This window comes from Acipenser ruthenus, chromosome 16 (assembly GCF_902713425.1).
Source record: "Acipenser ruthenus chromosome 16, fAciRut3.2 maternal haplotype, whole genome shotgun sequence".
Taxonomy (NCBI): domain Eukaryota; kingdom Metazoa; phylum Chordata; class Actinopteri; order Acipenseriformes; family Acipenseridae; genus Acipenser; species Acipenser ruthenus.
In genome coordinates, this window is record NC_081204.1 from 17,936,206 (window position 1) to 17,954,934 (window position 18,729).

The following is an 18,729-nucleotide window of genomic DNA, read 5'->3' on the forward strand; positions in this document are numbered from 1 at the left end:
TACAAAACAAAAAGGTTCAAACAATCAAATGCAAACAACATACCATCACCACAGCCTGCTACTCCTGTATCCCTCTACTACACACCAAACAAACCTCCCTTTAATAGGATGCAGCTGGGCATTCAATCAGGGATAGAGCTGGAGATTAACCCCATCCCTGCTAAACACACACACATGCATATTTACAGGAAAGTGGGTGGTGGTTTTCTTTATCAAAAACACTTATATACATTTTCTTTTACTCTTTTTAGGATACCAAAGAAAACAAATGAAACTTGAAAAGCCAATGACTTGGAAACCATGTATTTTCTTACTGTTTCTACTATGTATCTTCATAATGTCCTTCTTATATGGAGTCATTGAAATATTTAATAAACAGCAAATCCTGAAGATGGATCAATTAAAATCAAGTTCCAAATCAACAATGACCACTATTAGAAAGGATCGAGGGATATGGACTGTAAACTCACTTGGCCGTCTTGGCAATCAAATGGGTGAGTATGCAACTCTGTATGCCTTGGCTAAGCAAAACAATCACCAAGCATACATACTTCCAGAGATGCATGAGTACTTAGCACCAATCTTCAAGATCACTTTACCTGTGCTTCATAGTAAAATTAACACAAACATACAATGGAAACATTACTGGCTCCATGACTGGATGTCCAATGAGTATTACAACATTCCTGGGGATTATGTGAAGCTAACAGGACCTTCTACCATCATATTAAAGAAGACATCCTTAGGGAATTCACCTTCCATGATTTCCTCAAAGACGAGGCCAACCGGTACCTGGAAGGTATTAAAGGGAGTCGGGAAAATGTCACCTTCATTGGAGTCCATGTGTGAAGGGGGGACTATGTGCATGTTATGAGAGATGCATGGAAGGGAGTGGTAGCAGATAAGGCCTACATTGTAAAGCCATGTCTTATTTCAGGAACAAGTATCAAGAACCTGTGTTTGTGGTAACCAGCAATGGCATGGAGTGGTGCAAAGAGAACATTGATGCTTCTAAAGGAGATGTGTGTTTCTCTGGTGATGGAAATGAATCAAACCCAGCAAAGGGCTTTGCTATTCTTGCTCACTGCAATCACACCATCATGACTATTGGGACATTTGGCTACTGGGCTGGGTACCTTGTTGGTGGGGAGACGGTTTATCTCTCCAACTTCACACTCCCTGAATCACCATTCCTGAAATTATTCAAGTATGAAGCTGCCTTCCTTCCTGAATGGCATGGGATCCCAGCTGACCTTTCACCCCTTCTGAATTCAATCAAACCATAGATCGATGAATTGCTCTACTTCACTTGTAACAATGAACAACTTGGCAAAAAATTAGGAGGACTCGCTGACAGCACGCGCTTCAGAGGACACGCATGCTTGCCTTCATCTCTCCCAAGTCAATACGGGAGCTGCAGCACTGAGACAAGGTCTTAAAAACAATTGGATATTCCAAATTGGGAGAAAATAGGTAAAAATAATTGCCAATTCCAAATTTAAAAATAAAAAAGTTAAAACCAAAAAAGCTTGGAGAACAAAACAAGAGAGAATGGTATTCCATGCCAAACAAGGAGGCGAGTGAAATGGGGACAGTTTTGGCTGAATTCAGAAAACTCTGTAAAGATGTGAACACCAGCCTTCAAATAGTAGAAGAGGCTGAAAGCAGAATTAATGAAATGGAAGACAGCTGCATCAGTCGTGAGAGATTGTTAAGAAAGAAAGGCATCATTGATTATTGCAATTCAGTCTGATCCGCAGGATATATTACAATCCAGAACAATATTTCAAACAGTTTCTCAGATAACAAACATCATTGTACCACCTGATATGTCTTGGCGATATGTCTTTAGTGACAAATATGGGCATTGGGGATGTTTGATTTATTAAGATGGCACTAATAACAGCTGATAAATATATTGCCCTTTGTTGGAAAAATGATAACTCCCCAAATATATCTATGTGGTTTGGGAATATTTTGTCATCTGTCCTTTGTGAAAAAAAATACTGTAGGATTTGCAAAAGGAACTGGCTCTTTGAAGAGATATGGGGTGGATTTATTAACTTCCTTAACTCCTCAACTTATTTTGCCACCACAAAGTATAGCTCCCTCCTGACCAGAGTTTATCCGCAGTCCAGTTATTTTTGTTATATTATATAACATATAATATAACATATATTATAGAACATATAATAACACAGCTGCTTAAAATGTTTCTTTTAAGCAGCAATTAAAATAAACAAATCCCTTGGGCCGGATGAGATCCTCCCAATAGTACTCAAAGAAATGAAAGAAGTTATTTACAAACCGCTAAAAAAGATCATGCAACAATCTCTTGACACAGGAGTTGTACCGACAGACTGGAAAGTAGCAAACGTAATACTGATCCACAAAAAGGGAAGACAAAACCGAACCAGGTAACTACATACCAATAAGCCTGACCTCTATTATATGTGAACTTATGGAAACTATAATAAGATCCAAAATGGAAAATTACTTATATGGTAACAATATCCTGGGAGACAGTCAACGTGGTTTTAGGAAAGGGAGATCGTGTCTAACTAACCTGCTTGATTATTTTGTGGATGCAACATCGACAATGGATAATTGCAAAGCATAAGACATGGTTTATTTAGATTTCCAGAAAGCTTTTGACAAAGTACTGCATAAAAGATTAATTCTCAAACTGAACGCAGTAGGGATTCAAGGAAATGCATGCACATGGATTAGGGAGTGGTTAACATGTAGAAAACAGAAAGTATTGATTAGAGGAGAAACCTCAAAATGGAGCGAGGTAACCAGTGGTGTACCACAGGGATCAGTACTAGGTCCTCTGCTATTCCTAATCTACATTAATGATTTAGATTCTGGTATAGTAAGCAAACTTGTTAAATTTGCAGACGACACAAAAATAGGAGGAGTGGCAAATACTGTTGCAGCAGCCAAGGTCAAATTTTCCATTTTGGATCTTATTATAGTTTCCATAAGTTTACATATGATAGAAGTCTGGCTTATTGGTCTGTAGTTACCTGGTTCGGTTTGTAAACCTTCTTATGTATGTTCTTATATGTTCTTACTTTTAACAGGTTGTTTGGGTTTTTTATTTTTGGTTTGTTTTTGTTTAAGTACTGCATTATATTTCAGGAAGGTATGGTGGGAATCCATGTAGAGGAACTACTGTTTAACTTCTCTATTGTTTTTATAATTTTATTTTCTGTCATTCTGCTGTGTTTTGGATAGTTTGTTTGTTGTTATAAAGACAGATTTATATTACAGAGTTTCCAAATGTGAGGAAGAATGACACAAAACTGACTTTAAAAAAAAGAAAATTGTGAATAAACTTGAAAGATGAAATACCAGAGCTTTTAACATTTTGGGTATATTAGATGCTATTTGATCTGTTTCCATACTTTTGTTAAGTGCTTTGTGATCATTTGTCTTTATTAATAAAGATTATTATTATTATTATAATAACACCCTGGAGTTAAAGTGTGCAATGTGTAGTGCAGTGCATGGCAGAGAAAGGAATTGGTTAGCATGGTAACACACTGATAAGAATGGTAAAGCAGGATATCAAAGAGGGTGAATCATTGGAAAGGCACAGTGTGAACATGGCAGGATATGAAAAGCATCCTCGTTTTCACCACGAGTTCTAGGCTTCTTTCAAGGATCAGCAGGTGACAGCAGAGCATTGTTAAATGAGCACTCAGACAGACATGCTATTGCTTAAGAGAAAACCCCATGCAAACTAAAGGGGCTATTCTGCAGGGGGATGGTTTCATGTTAGAAACATGTCACATCACATGCATCACAGGAAAGCCTTTTATTGCAAAAGTGTCAACCTTTCCTCATTTACATCTGAAGAGAAAACACCGAAACTACAGTTAAAGACTAGAAATCAATATTATTCATTTTTAGAGTAATATAGTTGTGCATCTATTTCCCCTAAGAGAACACTTCTACAGTATTATATATATGCAATAAACAGAAATACCAATAGAGACTTCTGAACCGGTATAAATATAACACTATACAACAGAAACATACCAAAACCAAGAAATCCAAATATACTACAATATATATTTATACAAAAAATGTAATCATACACTGTACAATTGAAGACAGAAATGGAGTATTTAGATTTCAGATCCTTAAGTTTCGAATGATACAGGATAGTTTATAAAATGTTGTGCCATGCACAGAGCTCCACTAAAATACAGTAAAATCATTTTTTTGCTGAAGTACCCGTACCATTGCTGTCATTTCAGCATCAAAAACCAGGATGGGGACAAATCCATACTTGGCCTCTATATTAACCAGACCTCGTCCCCCTCCTCCTCTTCTTCACTGTCCCCTTTTTGGTGACTCAGTTGCTGACTGGTGTGAGTTGAAGCTGCGGCGGCACTGAGTGTAGCACTGCACTACCAGGGCCAGCAGGCTCAGCGCAATGACCAGTACGATGAAGAAGACCGAGGCGGCCCGCACGCTGTAGCCATGACCTTTCAGCTCGCAGGGGTCTCAGTGGGGATTAGGTTGGTCAAGTTCAGCGTGTAGCCCAGCATCCAGCCGATATCGGTGTCATCGGCCTGAAAGAGAGGAGGGCTCGAGTGAACGAGGGGAACACGTAGCACCAGTTATTCTGCAGCCCTGCGGAAGGAGACGCAACAAAAGAGAGTAAGATAACATTAGAACGATCTTCAGCTGGTTCAAGTCTGAAGAAGAAAAGCTGCTGCTGTTTCGCTTGCAGTTTATTAGTTTGTTGGCGCGAGGTTTGATCGCTGCACGGACTGAAACTCCCTCACCCTCACCCTCACCTTCTTCTCAAAGACGATCTTGTTCCATGATTGGTTGTCAAACTTGTAGGCATCAGCCAGTAGAGTGGTGATGTAATAGCTGGTGGCGCAGTACTCTCTCAGATTATTCTCCCTCTCTGTGGGAAAGTCTGTCTTCAGCTGCAGCAAAAACACAGATGCAGCACTTTCAGCACAGGGTGGTTATGGATCAAACAACTCAGCTGGACGATAACCAGAAGAACAGCTTGCAAATGTTTTACCAGCTAAAGGTTTTATGGAACAGATATCCAACTGTATATAAGAACTCTATCCTTCAGCCATGCAATAGCCTTGATGCTGAGGTTTGGATTATTTCTGAAGTGTGATTCTGCAGTGAGTCCCTGCCCCGCCCTGCCCCACCCCCGATACGCACGCTGCTCCAGTCTCTCTTGCAGAATTCTTCAGTGGTTTTCTTCGTAACATCCAGAGAGGACCGTGGAGCCAGCTTAAGAAAGTCAAACGTGTAGAAAAACGCAGAGAAGGCCTGAAGAGAAACAACAATAACAACAATTCATATCCGAGTCACCTCTTGGGGACGTGCCCCCACCTTGTTATTTTGCTATCTAAATTGCACATCAAACAAAGTCATTGTCAGGAGACTAACTGGTATGAAAGCTGTAAAAACAGCAGCCCAGGGATGCCAGAGAATTACAAAGAAGTTGCCACGCACTGAAGGTTGACAGACCCCATCGAATGAGCACTCTGGCTTCCCGGCGCAGGCGGAACAGTTGAAGAGGGTTTTTGATGAGCGACTCGCACTGCGCGGGGCTTCCATTGCCCGTGAACGTCACTCTACTGTCAGGGAGGTAGGGCTCTGGCTTAGTGGGGCAGGGGGAATGAAAGATCTCTCCCAGCGTGGTATTAAGCCAGTGGGGAAGTAGGGGTGGACCATTGGCTTGGCTATGTTGTTTTCCTGGTGAAAGAAAAAACTTTAATGTCCCTGAATTAAAATACTCCGCTGCCCAACGTAATTCTATGATTACATTCACACTGTGCTGGGAAGCAGCTTCCTTTAGAGAAGTCCAACAAACACTGTAAGAGGAGCTCCTTGAGGAACTGATTCTCCCAAGAAGAGCAGGACTAGCTGGATTGACCTGAGTTACCTTCACAAGCTTGGCAAGGACAGAGTTCCTGAACTGCATTTTCCCGTAGGACAGGAAGCTGTGTGTGTACGCCGTGTGTTCGTATCCTCCCAATAGTACTCAAAGAAATGAAAGAAGTTAATAACAAACCGCTAACCAAGATCATGCAACAGTCTCTTGACACGGGGGTTGTACCGACAGACTGGAAAATTGCAAACGTAATACCGATCCACAAAAAAGGAGACAAAATTGAACCAGGTAACTACAGACCAATAAGCCTGACTTCTATTATATGTAAACTTATGGAAACTATAATAAGATCCAAAATGGAAAATTACCTATATGGTTACAATATCCTGGGAGACAGTAAGCATGGTTTTAGGAAAGGGAGGTTGTGTCTAACTAACCTGCTTGATTTTTTTGAGGATGCAACATCGACGATGGATAATTGCAAAGCATTGTGACATGGTTTATTTAGATTTTGACAAAGTCCCGGGTAAAAGATTAATTCTCAAACTGAACGCAGTAGGGCTTCAAGGACATGCATGCACATGGATTAGGGACTGGTTAACATGTAGAAAACAGAAAGTACTGATTAGAGGAGAAACCTCAAAATGGAGCGAGGTAACCAGTGGTGTACCACAGGGATCAGTATTTGGTCCTCTGCTTTTCCTAATCTACATTAATGATTTAGATTCTGGTATAGTAAGCAAACTTGTTAAATTTGCAGACGACACAAATAGGAGGAGTGGCAAACACTGTTGCAGCAGCAAAGGTCATTCAAAATGATCTAGACAGCATTCAGAACTGGGCAGACACATGGCAAATGACATTTAATAGAGAAAAGTATAAAGTATTGCACGCAGGCAATAAAAATGTGCATTATGAATATTATATGGGAGGTACTGAAATTGAAGGAATCTATGAAATACCTAGGAGTTTATGTTGACTCAGAAATGTCTTCATCTAAACAATGTGGGGAAGCTATAAAAAAAGGCCAACAAGATGCTCGGATATATTGTGAGAAGTGTTGAATCAAGGAAAGTAATGTTAAAACAATGCATTAGTAAGACCTCACCTAGAATATTGTGTTCCGTTCTGGTCACCTCGTTACAAAAAGGATATTGCTGCTCTGGAAAGAGTGCAAAGAAGAGCAACCAGAATTATCCCGGGTTTAAAAGGCATGTCGTATGCAGACAGGCTAAAAGAATTGAATCTGTTCAGTCTTGAACAAAGAAGACTACGTGGTGATTTGATTCAAGCATTCAAAATCCTAAAAAAGTTATAGACAATGTCGGCCCAAGGTACTTTTTTGACTTGAAAAAATAAACAAGGACCAGGGGTCACAAATGGAGATTAGATAAAGGTGCATTCAGAACAGAAAATAGGAGGCACTTTTTTTACACAGAGAATTGTGAGGGTCTGGAACCAACTCCCCAGTAATGTTGTTGAAGCTGACACCCTGGGATCCTTCAAGAAGCTGCTTGATGAGATTCTGGGATCAATAAGCTACTAACAACCAAACGAGCAAGATGGGCCGAATGGCCTCCTCTCGTTTGTAAACTTTCTTATGTTCTTATGTATCCATAGAGACGGAAGCTGGCCTCGGTCTGTTTGTCTGCAATCCGTCCTTCAGGGGTGAAGGTGATCTGTGTGGAGGCACCTCCCATGTCCAGGGCACCCAGGATCTTTCCATTCTTGGGGTGCAGCCTCTTCCCTTCGTAGGAGTACTGCAACACAGAGAAAACAAACTGCAGGGCTGGGGGACAGGCACCTCTGCCTTCCTGCTACTGCCTCCCTCCCGAACCTTAGCTTTAATCACTGAACCTCACTGCCTCCCTCCCAGTGCCACCCAGGCAGTCAGATCACTGCCTTACCTTGATGAAGGAGCTGAGCAGGTAGTTGATGGTGATCCAGCCGTATGCCCCTTCCTCCACCCCAGACAGGATGCGGGCGCCCTGGAATTTGAAAGGGTACGAGCCAATCATCTTCCCCACCTCCACCAGCACCTGCTCCCTCTGCGCAGGGCTCTGAATCCTGCAGGGAAACATTTCAGAAGTCAGATACAGGTCAGTCAGGGTTGAGAAATGTATTGCCCAAAGTCAGCGAGGGGGAGTGACTTCTCTTAGCTGTGTAACCCCCCTGTCAAGCCAGGCTTGGGGAATTGCCTGTACTTTTTGCAAAGGCTAAGAGTTCAGTCAACACTTTATTTTTACTGGCCATAGAAACTGAGTGTGATAGCGGCAGTTTTTTTTTTTTTTTCCTGAGCCCATCGGACAGCTATATAAATAAAAAACAAAGAATTTAATAAATGGAATTTAGTCGATAGTTACCAGAACTGCCAGGTTGGAACTGTCTTGTTAGGGGGACAATGCAAACAGCGATGGAGAGCGCAGGGTGAGAGAGAGCAGAGATACTATAAGAGTGAGATGGTAAACTCAGCAGCTTCTTCCATCCTCGCTCACGCAAAAAGATATGGGAAATAAGGAGTCCCGGGGAGCAGTTTTTTCCTATCTACAGAACGTAGAAGCTTGCTGCTGGCCTCAGTCTGAGCAGTCTTACGAAAAAATGACTTCATATTTTTACACGATTCAACTTAGAGACACCCCTATTTGACACTTACTGTACATATCACTATTAATTAGATTAATGCATTTGTCTGACCTGTCAGCTACTTTATATCACCCAAGTCCTTCCTGAAATTGCCTGCTGCTCATGCATATTGTAGTCTAAACCAAGCAAACTGCTGCACCACGTTGTTTTGAGCAAATTATAGATCTTAATAGAATAATTCTTACTGTGATATTGTGCAACTTTAGGGTTATTTTAAATAAATAAATAAATAAATAAAATACATAAAATTGCTATGCCTTTTTTCAGTTTTTTGATGTGGTAAAACATGAAATGCGATAGTTCAAATCATTGCGTGAAAGGGCCTTGTGCAGGACTAGTTTTAAAATATTTTATATATATTTATATATATTGCTTCTACTTTGATTTATTATTTTTCATGTTAGAAACCCTAATTCGTTAGCTAATGCATTGTTTTATTCAATACTGTGTTCTATAACGTTACAAATAGATGGATTAATTGGTGATTGTCTTTAAAAAAAAATAAAACTAGTATGGCCATTGGTCACTGGCTAGAACAATAGCATTTATTTACGATGTTTCATACCAGCAGCCCCAGAGAAGTCGGCGTCTATTTTATATCAATTTATTTAACAAGACCTGCAATCTGCAGTTATAATGTATCAAAGTGGAGTAATTGATCACTATTATAAAATAATGTATTGATTTATCGCACTGTATGCATTTTACATGTGTTTCTTAACCTGTATGTGCACTACAGTGCGTGTTGTAAAATCGTATCCATGGCATCTTCATACCCGCATCCATCACAGCAAGCCCTTCACGCATTTGAAATTGAACGCTCTGACAATCCAGCTCCAAAGCTGGAGCTGCTAGTGTGCTCGGAGCGCTCCGACAGGATTCTCCTCGGAGTTTTCCGAACGACACCAAAGAGCACTCCGAGAGTTTACGAACGGCCAGAGTGCACTCTGACAATCTCAGACTGAGTTTACAAACGCCCCCCTAAGAGGTTGTTCTTGTGTCCAATCGTTTGTGCGTTCTGAATTGGACATTTTTTGACTGAAAAAAAACTAAACACCTTAAAAAAGTGCTTGTTTAGATAACTGCATCGCATGACAAGAAAAAAAACAGCTGCATGAGGATTATACGAGAATGGAGAGGGAGTAAGTACATGTGAACGTGTGGGCTGCAGTGTGTAGTGAAAGGGTGATGCAGGTGCTCCAGACAAGGACAAACACAAAGTTCACGGTTCAAGTTCCTTTTTATTTCTTGACCAAATATTAAATAATAAAGCTGGCTCTACCCAGCAATGGGTATTGCCAGCGTCAAAACAAGGGGTTGCAGTCCCGAAATAATAATCACAAAACCTACAAACACCTCTCCAGACAGTGCGTGCTCTTAGTGCAGGTGCGGTGCTAGAAACAGTGATACTTGGTTAAGTGCAGGTGCGGTGAAGTCCGGGTGAATCGCTGGCCCCGGGCTGCAGCTCCCAGATCCGTGTTTAATTATTCTGGCAATGACAAAAGACACACGGTTGCAAAACAAACACAAAACACTTACCTCTCGCTCCAAACAGTTCTCGTTTCCTCCCATCAACCACAACAAAGGAACCGGTTATGGCGTCACGTCCCCCTAAAGTACCCTCAGCATCGCCCCCTCCGATAGCTAGTTCAATCACGTCTCCTCCAATTCATGAATGAAACTTTGTTGAATGAAACTGGTACCGTGACGCAATCCCATTCCTGAATGGCCGGCTTCCGACTGCCCCCGGAATAAACTGCCGAAACATTCAGTACGGGGCACGCAGTTTTTGCTGTACAGTGCTGTCACAGGTAGAGAGGGAGATTGTTGATTCAGATTCATTCGCTGTTTGTCACAGTACATTATAACCTTTATTGTAATTAGTACAATATTTAGGTTTAATATCCTATTTTTGGCTCGTCTCATTTTTTTTTTATAAACGCCTGGGTTATGGGCTTTAATACGTGCTCTTGTGTGCTTGGTGCGTATGTAAGTGTGTCAAAATACAATGATTTGTCTTTAGAAAAAAAAAATGATTTTTTTTTCTATAATCTAAATTGACATAACATGAAAACCCATAACAGCATACTGTACAGTAGTATGTCAGTAAAATTAGATTTTAGTCCTGGTTAGCTATATCAAGTTCCCAGTATGTCCATGTGTAACCCTGTCTACTTAGTTTTGGCTTGAAAGCAACAGAAGAAGTAGACTTTTGCATATTGCCTGTTTTGTTTAGTTTGGGATAATTAAAAAAAATTCTGCTTAATTATTGCGCAGTGTGTGTCTGTTTCAGTAGATTGTCTGCATATTTGTTTTCTGTTTGTAACGAATACGTGCAACTGTTAAAATAGAACCTGCTCATGATACACTCTGCAACATACATGTCAGTCTTGGCTACTTTGCTGTGCTCCCAAAACTGAGTGCCCCCGGATTTTGTTTACAAAATATGGTCACCTTACCTTTTTTACTTTTCCAGATAACACACGGGCATAAGCACACAAACCCTTAATTAGAAAAAAAACAGCCTTACAGATATATTACATCTTAACTTTTTGACGCACTATATATTTAAAATGCATGGTTTCAGGGCAGCATGTTAACATTTTCAAAAATCACATGATTTACATCACATAAGGAGTTGTGGCTTGTGGGTGCAGGAGTCAAAGTTAAGTTCAAATTTGATTCTGAAGGTGGTCCAGTGAATGCTCAGAATGCATCTGAGATCATGTGGAACCCCATAGTTTTTGGGGGGAGCCTAGGCGGCTCCCAAACCCCTGTTGGTTTCAGTCAAAATGACACTTTCACCTATGTGTAGGCTACTTGGCAGGTGTAAGTGGAATTTTTAATGCATGAGCAAACTTAATCAAAGTAAATAATATTAATTTGAATCAATAAAATATAATTAAAACGTCCTCACACTACTGTTAGTTCTGCAGACGTCAGGGACAATGCCAAGCAATGAAGAACAGAAAGTTTGACAAAAAAATAAGCAGGCCCACCTTACTGACATCTGTAAGTACTCTTTTACTTACAGCATTATTCACAGTATGTGTTTAGAAGTACATTGATATACTTTTCTCCGTTGGGGATTGTGGCGGAGTGTCCCACCCCTATGTATTATTATTTGTATTTTTGTTTGCGGCGCGGATAAAAGCGCTGCGTCTTTTATTACTTATATTTAAAAACCCCGTAAGGATGCATGACTGATCAGCTACTGATTATTTAACTAGCTGACAGTCATGCATCCTTACCAAACGCGTGCAGACTGTGGCCGAGGGGTAATAAGATAATTAACAGCTAGTTAACCCCTCGGCCAGAGTATAAGAACCTTCAGCTGCCCATGTTGCAGGGTGGAGTATACAGAGGAGAGTACGGGGAGAGAGTTAGAGCGAGAGCGAGGAAAAATAACATTTAAAAAAACGACTGCTAAACAGTCTTTGTCTATTCGTTTGGCCCTCGTGCCCTTTGGTTTCTGTTTTGTTTGTTTAAATCTTTTGTTTTGTTTTGTTTATTAATAAATTCAGCTGAGTGCCATAGCATTCAGCTTCACCCGCCCATCCATTGTTTTGGTTTCAGTTACTTCCTGGTCCGTGACGTCACCACTGCGGGCCAGCCTGTCACAGGGATCCATGATTAATGTTGCATTTAAAAAAGGGTCCGTCAACAAACAAAGTTTGAGAACCCCTGCACTAAGGGACGGAGACTGCGCTGCTAAAACAAAACTTCCAAATGAAATGAATAGAAACTGCAACACAGGGCCGACACAGGCCCACAGCATTGAAATAGTGACCCTCAACATCGCAGAGCAAGATCTGAGTGACCAGACCCGTGTCGTTCTCCTTGTACACCAAGAGGGAGGTGTGAGTCGAACCCGCGTCAAACACCATGCCGTACTGCCGGGGACAGAGAGGAATGGGTTAGCAGCACGAATAGCAGCTCCAGCTGACCCAGTCTCCCCTGGGACTGGAATTCTGGCATGGGGGGGAGGGGGGTTCATGTAGCGGCCCCAGGGGACCAGGAGACAGACCCTGGTTATCAACATTAATTTAATTGATTATTTTAAATGACCAATTCAGTGGGTTTAACGACTACGCCAATTTAAAGCTAGTATAACTCCAAATAAATAACAGGTTATTCTAAAAATCAAGGAAGGCAAGTGTATAAAGTGAGGGCGGCACCAAGGTAAAAAGTAACAAGACATTTTATTGGTACAGAGTTAAACATTAAAATATAGCAGCAGGTATCAATGATCCACAAGAGACATTCATTAAGGCTCAAAGTATTACGGCGCTTTTCATACAAACACTTCTAAGTGCTCAAGAAAATTGAGATTTCCACAAGAAACATTTAAAGATGAATACAACCTCATATACTTCTAAATAACACACTTCAAAATTAGCCGGAAGCAGCGATCTTCACAGAAACAATACAAACATCAATACAGCACCATGCAACTCTAAATGCAACACTTCAAAATAGTTGTGACAAAGGTTTCATAGAAAAAAAAACAGCCTAACCCTAAAACACCATATAACTTTAAATTCTTAATTGTAAACACTGCAGTAGACACTTATCTATGGTGGCCCGGAAGGGCAGGGTGAACATTTAAAAAAACACGGTGAGCAAAAAAATGTGGGCCGGAAAATAAAAACGATAATGACTTCCGGCACACATTTCTATTTCCGGCACACATTTTATTGTGTTCGCACACTCGTTTTTAAGTTTCACCACTATTCTCGTAAATGTTGCACACTACTTTTTTAGTTTTGCACACCACTTTTTAAAAATGTTTTTTCACAAGGGAATTTGTGTTTTTTGATGTACCGTATAAATAATCAAATCAATATATTGCACCTAGATTCAAACAAACTACCACTTTGAAAATGTAAGCTTAACTTAGGACGGCAATAATTATGGAGAAGTACTGTATCAAGTTACAGTAAAACCTCTATTTTCCAAACTAACTGGGACCAGGTGGTGTTCGGATCGTGGAATTATTCAGATTATAGAATAGCAATTATTAAGAGGAAATTCTGAAGATAAATACATAACTACATAAGAACATGCAGCTACAGTTATACCGTTTTGTAAAAAAACTACACTTTTATAACCCTTAAATACAGCAAATGTTATTTCTACAAAAGAACTAATCAGGGAACACAAAACAGAAATATGATACAGCGAGTACACAACAAACTCCCATTATTATCCTTGTATGTGGACAGCCTTGAGTGCGCAGCATCAGCTGATCATACGCAAAACTAAGGCTGTGTCCCAAATCACAAAGTGTACTGCACTATTTTGTCCGTCAACCATTTTGTTTAGTGTCGCAATGCTTAGGGAGCACCTGAAGTGCACTGCGATGCACCCTAAAAAAACCCTCTTCTGTAAGTGTGCAAGCCATGTACACTTGTGTCAAATAATAACCCAGGATGTATTGCTTTATTTTCTCATTTCCGTTAGAAAAAGATTTTAGAATTGCGTTAATATTTTGATTTTAAGAAACTAAGAAAGTATTTTTTGTTTATAAATGTGACATATGTCATCTTATTTGTCAGGCCAGCGGACTTTGTTATGTGTATATTATATACGTGTAGCTTTTAATCTGCTCCTCCTGTATAAACAAATTACAAAAATTAGAAGTATATTGCAGACGGTATTTTTTTGTTGTTTAAAAATGTAACGTTTGTCATCTAATCCAGAGGTTCCCAATCTGTGGGCCACAGCCCCTGTTGGTCCGCCAGCACAACTTCATTCTCAGGCTGCAAAGTGAAGGTATGAATGGAAAGATTGTGACCTCCCCTACAATGTGATCAGGAAGACTTCACCATCAAACAGATTGGTGTAAGGCCAGAGCAGCGAAACGCACAGCTACTCGATCCGAGCTGTTTTGAACTGTGAAGTACTCGACACATTGCGATGGGGATATCTCAGCGCTGAAATGGTGAATTCAGAAAATTCCTTTGCTGTTTGACGGTAGAAAAACAACGTTTTTGATATTGAGTTAGCTTTTCTTGCTCTTTTGCTTTTGTAATTATATTACAGATGATTTATGATATATGATGTGTAATTGCAGTACCATGTTCTGCCCGCGGGACAGGGCGACGTAAGCGGTTAATGACTAGGCATGCCTTGGCTTGTGATATCAAGTAACGAGATGGAATGAGCCAATTGTGGGAGAATATTTTGACAATGCACCTGAGGCGATCCATTGCAGAAACTACAGCACCCTAGTGTTGCCACTGCAAGTAAGACTCTGGGTTAGTCTTCAGAATAAGGTTATGTTCAAAACTATTTATCTACTACTGCTGCTAAGATGTGTTTGCACTCTATGATTTTATCCCATATGTCCTACTGCATAACTGTATGGTCACAGGCTTGGTCAACTATGTTAAAACCACTTCACTCTTTATACAAACAGAGTTTGAAAGTTCTAGATAAAAAGCCAGTAAAATATCATCACTGTCACATTCTTAAAAAATATAACATGTTAAGTTTTGATAATTTTATACATTTTTCCAATGCATGTCTGATTTTTAAGTGTCTACATGAACTGGCCCCTCAGCCCCTAAGGGAATTTGTTCAGCCCTGCTCTGTAAAAGCTGTTAGAGTCACTCGTTCAATCATAAGAGGAGACTGTATAGTGTCACGATGTCGCTGTAAATTTGCACAAACAGCTTTCTCAATTAAGGGTGCCATGTTCTGGAATACGCTACCGGACTTCATGAAAAGTATATCAGAATACAAGAGCTTTTTAACATAACTGAAAACATGGTTAAAACAGGACTAGCTTGTGACCATGTCTAGTCCCAATCCATTTGTTTTATTGTATTTTATTGTTTGTAATTGTTTTTTATTGTTATTTTAGGATTCTTAGTTGTGTTTTATTGTCGTTTTGTTAGTTCCCCTCCCTGTTTGATTTCTTTGTTGTGTTTTATTGTTATTGTTGTTTTGTTTGTTTTATTTAGTTTTGGGAATACCGATGTAAATGAGCTTCGGTTAAATCGGGTGTGCAATGCATCGCTTGTTTAATCAACAATGTTTTTAATTGTACGTTTTCCCAACCAAATAAATAAATAAATAAATAAATAAATAAATGAATGAATGTTCACTGCAGAGCAAATCATTTGATAAGCTATCCTTACCGCTTGCATAGGAATAGCAGCACGGGTGCTCATATAAGAGTTGAGTTTATTTATTTGTGTGGCATTAAAGAGTATACACTTAGTTTTCAAGACCACAGATCATTTCTTTTGAGATTTTGTATTTCTTTCTGCAGTAGAAGTAGGGGAGATGGGGGCTGTTCTTTTGTTTTGCTTTGTTTCGAAACAACTGAAATCCTGTTGGAATCCAGGAGGAGGACTGCTGGACAGGATAAGGGCTGGCTTCTCATTACCTCACTGTCATTTTCCAATTAGCACAAATAAACGGGAGAGCTATACGTCCCCCCCCCCACCCCCCGTCCCCCGCCCCCCCCCCCCCCCCTCCCCCGGCTTCATTTCAAACCGCCGTGCCATGCTATGGCTCCTTTTGTGATGAAATGTATTCTCAGTTCTCCACTCCTAGCTACCAAACACTACCTCCCCCTCGAGCCCCAAGCCAGGATCCCTTTAAAGACGAACACAGGAACAGAGTTCCAGTGGCTTCAGCGTGACTCCACAGCCGTTCTTGACCAGAACTTAACAACCGTGTCTCAACCAGAATTTCAAAGCCCTTGGCATGATTCAAAAGTCGTGTTGAGCTCTGCCTCAGTGCCTTGTCTCTTGGTCACAGACAGGGTTCACACGTCTGTTTGTAAATCAGATAGCAATCTGTACTACTGACTCTCCTACCCTAGCACTCTGTACCATTGTACCACATGCCTGAAAGAAATATTAATAATTATTCAAGATTTCCCACGAGAAGACTGTCATTCCTTCTGTGTTTTATTCTTTTATTACTACCACTATGTGGGCAGCAGTGTGGAGTAGTGGTTAGGGCTCTGAACTCTTGGCCGGAGGGTCGTGGGTTCAATCCCAGGTGGGGGACACTGCTGCTGTACCCTTGAGCAAGGTACTTTACCTAGATTGCTCCAGTAAAAACCCAACTGTATAAATGGGTAATTGTATGTAAAAATAATGTGATATCTTGTAACAATTGTAAGTCGCCCTGGATAAGGGCGTCAGCTAAGAAATAAATAATAATTATAACTACGCTCTCAAAGTGAAAGATCTCAGCTTCATACATTTTGTTCCACTTCAGACAGGTAGCATGTTGCAATCTGCACCTGAGGAACATGTTAGACTGGTCCAGCCCAGCACCCAAACCTAAACAATCTGTGAAATGAACAAAGTGAACGCAATTTTCACTTTTGAGAGATCTATCTGAGTCACAGAGAGCCAGGAGATTTGCAGACTTTTCAGATTCTGCTTTCGTTCTGAGAAACTCACGCAAAATAGCTGCTGCCCCCTTTTCCCAAATCCTGCTTTCAAATAAAGTCTGGTATTTGTGCTGCTAGACATCAACAGAGTTTTATTAAGAATCTAAGAACATTGACATTTCAGAACTTGGAAATGCTCTTTAACTATGTTGCTTACAGTATATGATCCATTAGCACTTATGAGAGGAAAAACAAAACCACCAAGATTGTTAGGGGAAATAAAACCTCTGGGAATCCATGGCTAAGTGGATCATCCTTCTTCCATCAATTCAGACCACTATCAAAAATAACACCCGAGGCAAAGTTTCAGTAAAAGTGTGTGCTTGCAGAGCGTTTTGACACTGCTGTGTGTGCTGGAAAACATTGTGAGTAGAATCTGTCAAGTAGCTTGACCCCTCCCCCTTTTGAGTGATTGATTTATGACACTCTGGAAGTCCTGTACCTTTTCTGCTTGACAAGAGGAAGTCCTGCCTTTTTTGATTGACAGACGGAAGACCTTCCTTGGTGTGAGCTTTCTAAACATTTTTTCACAAAATAGCTTTTGCCTGAACTCAAAGGACCTGAGATAATTGCCGCAAAAGGAACTGTTAAATGCACATCGAAGCCTCCGTCAGTAAAGTGGTGTAGTTGGAGTTCAACACTCTCTTCTTATACAAAATGTGAAATGTTTTCCGGTGTGGTCTGTTTTCGAGCTGAAAATCTAATCTTTCATATTTATAATCAGGGTATTTTCAATCAAGATTTTTTCAGGAGGGGGTGTCACGGTCAGGGTTCACAAAATTCTGTGTCAAATCAGTCACAAGGTACACAAGATTAACCCTTTGCGGTCCATTTATTCAGCGCGTGTCAGGCGCGTCAGGTCCAATTTATTTTCACACACGCAGTTTATTTTAGACGCGCTGTTTAAAAGTATTTTTTTTCACAGTAAAACAAGTTTAAAAGGCACGCATATCAACAGGACACTAGGTACTGCATCTCCAGCCCAGCCCCACCCCTTGTTCACTATATTTTTCAAATATCTCTTAATAATAGTAAATACAGATAAATCATCTCTTGATCACTCGTTTTATCACCACACTCCTCAATAATGCGATCCAAGTTGTTATTTTATTACTATAACATCTAAAAAAAGCTCTCCCAATGTCTGTGATATTCTTTGAGCGCTGGATGCAGAAGCAGCTATCTTGTTTGTTTATGTCTGTGTTATCTATGTGGTGTTGGATCTATCAGTATTCATGAGATACGCCCCTTTTTTCGGCTTCTCTCAGCTCCTATTGGTCTCACCCGGCCATTGAATGGTTTTCTTGGCTTTTTCCAGAGAAAAAATGACTAGAGACCTGTTTTTTGCATCTTTTTGATGACCAGAAAGGGAAAATTGCGATGTCGGACAAGGTCTGACATAGGACCGCAAAGGGTTAATGGTTTGAGAGTTTTCATAAATAAAGGTAATACCCTTCATTTTCAGACATGTTTTTACGATCTTTTGATTTAAAACTGTACGCTTTAGGCCCTCCCAAAAACAGATTCTGAAATGTAATCGCCTGGTTTAAGCTCACTGGTCAGTTCTCCTAGATAGTCTCCTAGCGAATGGTTCCAATCCCTGGGTTTACTTGTGAACCGATTCAGTATCATGGTAAAGGCATCGTCTCTGTAGACAATCCATTAGATTATACAGCTCTAAACGGGCTGTGACAGGCTGACCGGGGTAAGGAGACTCAGAGACAGGAAGTGCAGGCAAAATAAAGACTTTAATTAACAAAACAAAGAAACAAACAAAAGGGCA

General features: G+C 40.4%; 2 pseudogenes; one reads left to right on the plus strand and one right to left on the minus strand.

The window, feature by feature from the left end:
- Nucleotides 1-257: 257 nt before the first annotated feature.
- LOC131697763 (galactoside alpha-(1,2)-fucosyltransferase 2-like) lies at nucleotides 258-1,949 on the plus strand (annotated as a pseudogene).
- Nucleotides 1,950-3,808: 1,859 nt separating this feature from the next.
- Nucleotides 3,809-10,810, minus strand: LOC117414318 (ectonucleoside triphosphate diphosphohydrolase 8-like; annotated as a pseudogene).
- Nucleotides 10,811-18,729: the final 7,919 nt, after the last annotated feature.